Below are 4,556 nucleotides of genomic sequence, written 5' to 3'. Positions count from 1 at the left end.
TTCAAGTTGTTTGAAGGTCATTCACTTACGGGATGAAGTTGGTATATTGTGAAATCCTTTTTTCTGTTTCTTGGAATACGGATTTGGATGGTTTGAAATTGAGATTTGAAAAGCTGTTCTCCCTAGGGAAAACTAGAACCAATTGCCTTGGTATTTGTCTTTCCAGACCAATGTGCTTCTGTGTGGGTGTGATCTTGCGTGGTTCTGAATAACAGCAAAACTCCCTGCGAGTAACTGAGGACAGAATTTGGACAGAATAATGCTAGCCCCTTGTCTTGAATTTCATGTCACTTCAGTAAGATTATTCTAATTGAAAGAATCAGATTTTTTTAATGTAAATCCAGTATTTTAATAAAACAGCTGCTTGGCCTTTAAAGAACATTTCAGTATAATTTGTCTATTTGGGCTTTTCTTGCTTAAAAGCTTCAAGTTTCAACTGTCAGGCAACTTTTATGACCAGAAAAATCTCTCTCTTTTAGGGGAATACATTAGTTTTCTACTAAAAATGTGTAAGTACTTATATGCTGCCTTTGTGAATCATAAAAGGGTTTCACTTTTAAATCTTTCCATTATCAGAATTACTTCTGTATCTTCTACAGGAGCACATTTTCTTTACTTTCGAGGAAATATTCATTAATCTGTATCAGAAATAGCAGCATTGTGCATAAAGAGGAGCCCTAAGAGAGGTATTTCCTGAAGCCACGCTAAGTGACTGCTGCTAAAAATGCTGACATTCCTCTTCTGGACAGTTGACCTTCCCTGCTTCTTGTGGTGCCATGGCCACAGGAACTGAATGAAAGGGGAGCTGTTTTAGCTCAATCTTTATGCGGTTGAACAACTCTACACAGGGAAAAAATGGCATCCTCGGAGCAAGCACTTCTCTGTTTGGAAATAGCTTCAGAATCCCTGCCCAGCTGGCACAGATGCTGCCAGAATATTTTACAAAGGAAAAAAAAGTCTAGATTCCAAACTTCTTTGATGAAAAGGTATAAATTTTGTTCTAGATTTAAATAAGGGTAAAGCTGCACAAGAAGGAAAACTGCAATTGTTAAAACTGCTGCTAACTCCTGCAATAAGACTGACCTATAGTGAGAGCAGATAATTCCTAAGTACGAAGCTGTCTCTCTGGCCAGCATAAATATTTCCAAATACTTCTGATTGGAATAACGCGTCTTTTCAGTATTCACACTCTCGATATCCCAGATGTTTCATAATAGATTGTAGTTCTCTTAATGATAATGTCACTTTCTTGTGAACGCTCTAAAAAACGACCAAAAAAATTGCACAAATGTAAAAATTGAAAGCCCTTTCCAGAAGCTGGCGGGGTGCCGGCACTGAGGGAAACTGTGGCACAAATATGGTGCAGAATCTGACACCTCGGAATGGTAACATGGCTGCGAGGAGCAGCGTCACCTCAGGCCGCTTCACCGCTGCGTGCAGCTGGCTTAAGGAAACGCAGCAGATGGAGATGGAGGCAGCGGTGCTGCTCATCACAGGACACTGGTTCAAGGGCAGGGAGGGGATGTACTGTTCTTTGCAGCACCATTTGTTCAAGTGGCCAAACGCTGTCGTGAGCTACATCTGAGAAACACCCACATGCACGAAATGTAGGTGAAGTCTGGTCCTTGACATCCTACCACAGGATTGAGTTCTGCTGCAAGTTGGTCACTTTGATTGACAAATGCTTCTTATTTTTCTTTCCTCCCTTTAAGCCCATCTGGATCAGTAAGGTAGGCAGAAAACACATTAACCTGAGCAAGTACATCGTGCTCAGGCACGCAGCGTCACGGAACTAAGAACTAAAGCCAGCCTCTTGTTGCTGTGAAGAGTGCTACTGACTATTCCCTATCAAAGCAACAGTGTTCTGTTTGCAACGGTAGAACTTAAGATTTATGTGTGAATCCTAAGCGTCTTGGAACATTAGTTTATTTGCTGGTATGCTTAATAAGTTCTCAGGTGAAAATAAATCCCAGGGTTGTGTGGGTGGAGAGCATGGAATAAAGTCTCCCATGATGTAACTTGTTAAAACAAGTACAGGTTTGCTGCTCAAAGCAACAATGAAAAAGTCCAACAACTACATCTTAAGGCATAGTCAAATGATAGAGTTATAGTGATGACTAACTCTGTGTTTAAGAAACTCCCAATGAACTATTAAACTGTTTGTTATTATTTTCAATAGCATGCTGTCCTTCAGAAAAACGAAAAAGATCTGTTCTGCAGCTTCTACTCCTGATGAGTATGTTCAGAGAATGAATTCTGTGCAGAGCTGGGTGCTCAACAGAATGACTTTCTTGAGCAGTACGAGAATTTGTCATCCAGAGCGTGGCTTTAAAGATGCAGGTAAGTGAAGTGACTGTGTCTTGAAGAGGCAGATCAGAGACAGGCCTGACTGGGGCTGAGTTTTCCAACCCCTAGTTCATTAATTCAGCTTCCTGAGGCTGCCTGTGGTTATGATACAATATAAGATGCTGGGCCAGGGTGGCAGTGACTGCCTCTGCCTCCTCACCTGTCCCGGGCTCCGTTCCCTATGCCTTAATTTATTTGCAGTCTGTGAAGTGCCTCCACTTGCTGGCTGTGCAATATCAGCCAGGGCTCTCTCCCCTCCTTGGCAGTTGTTCCAGCTCTTCTCGCAGTGAGAGCACGTGCAGAGTTCTGCAGTGTAGGAGACCCACCCAACTGTCTATAGACAGGCATGACTGAACACGGGCCAGAGACAGCACAAAGTGGCAGTGAGCCAAAGGGGAGCCTGCTTCAGGACAACGCAAAGCAGACGAAGGAGTAAAGGCCTCATCATACAAACACAAGTGAGGCCAGGGGTTGGCAGGGGCAGGACAGCAAAACAGGAAAGAAACTTACATATTTGTTCCAAACACTTGGTACCCGAGTTTCTGTGCGCTGAATTACTGCTTGTGGAAAGAGGAGAGGCCGTCACCAGCTCCGGGTATCCTGTCCTTTGGAAAGCTGGATGGGATCTTTTTCTCCAGGTGCAATTCTCCTCTGGTCCCTTTCCAGCCAGGGTGGTCCTTGGTTTTCACTGCCGGTCTCGCGTGGTCCTGGAAAAGGAAAAATTACTGCTGCTCCCGTCATAACTGCAGCTGAAACCTGGCCATGATGCTCTGCAGCCCCTCACTGCCAGCTCAGTGCCTGCTGCCCGCAGATAGGGTCTGCTGCAGCACCCAGTGCTGCTGACCAAACGGGCACAGGTGCAGAGATGAAACCAGGATTGAGCTGAAAGCAAGGAACTGCTGTCACACTCCAACAACTGGATCAAACACCCTGCAAAGCAATTCAGCAAGTATGCTTCTTCTGGCCTTCTAATTTTTCAGTTCTGTTTGAGATGTTAATGGGTAGCCCTGTAATTCACAACAAAGGCAGAGGTAAAAAAAGGCAAGAGTAAGCTGGCCTTGAGGGTGCTGACGTAACTTGCCCATCCTTTCCTAATTTTCAGTACTCTTGTTACTTTGTATGGCACCAGTTTTTCTTGCCAGGAACTCTTGTTTGCTTTTTAAACCATCGTGGAAGTTGAGCTAGCAGGCCAGGAAGCAGTGCCCCACTCATGAAAAATTCAGACATGGACTGTTCTGTAAGAACACGACTGGTCAGACACGGAAGCAGTTATTCGTTCTGTTAGCAGCATTTGTTTTATTTAACGTATCGTTATCATCGTGCAATATCACATAGTTTTGCTCAGCTACATGCTGCACACAAAGATACCTTTATGTCCCCAAAGCTTCAATGTTTATAATTACCACGTATGCCTAACCCTGTCCTTGTGACCTCTGATAAATGTAACGTCTCACGATCCAGCACAAGTGCCCGTCTGCTCCGGCTGAGGACGGCATTCTTAGCACGCCATCTGCTGTGATCTTCGCGCTAAAAACGTTTTCCCTGGATTTTTTTCACACCACGTGCGGCTTATTATCCATTTCCGACCGCTCTAAACGAAAAGACTCCAGCAAACTGGGCGCTGCCCACAGCGGAACACTTACCCCAACACCCCCGGGAGCTCAGCCCTGCCCAGCCGCTATTTCTGCCATTTCTCCAGGTCGCCCCTCCCTGGCGCAGCTTTTCCTCCCGCTGCCGCCCTGAGCCCCGGGGCCGCGCAGCGCTGCGAGGAACGCCGCCGCGAACAGTGAAATGAAAGCCGAGCCCCACGGCGCCCAGCGCGGCGCTCCGGCAGCCCCGGCACGGCTCGCGTTCGTGCTCGGCCTCGGCACACGGAGGCTCCGGCCGCACGCCGCCGACGCGCGCTCCGTGCTCGCTGTCCGAACGTCCCCCGGCGTCGCGCGGGGCTCTGCGAGGAGCAGGGCGGCCTCTGCCTCCGGCCCGGAGCCGCGCTACGGGGCAGCAGCGTCCGGTGGAGCGCTGCAACAGCGAACAGCGCCGGGCAGGGGGCGGGGCTCCTCCTCGCGCCGGGGCGGCGATACGGGCGCTCCTCAGGCGCCGTGGGTACGCAGGCGCGGCGCGCGGGAGGGGCGGTCCCGGCGGCGGCGCCGCTCTCGCGAGAGGGGCGGGGCGCGCGGGCGGGGCGCGTTGCATGTCCCAGCGCGGCGGCC

This window comes from Numida meleagris, chromosome 18 (assembly GCF_002078875.1).
Source record: "Numida meleagris isolate 19003 breed g44 Domestic line chromosome 18, NumMel1.0, whole genome shotgun sequence".
Taxonomy (NCBI): Eukaryota; Metazoa; Chordata; class Aves; order Galliformes; family Numididae; genus Numida; species Numida meleagris.
This window is presented reverse-complemented; position numbering follows the sequence as displayed.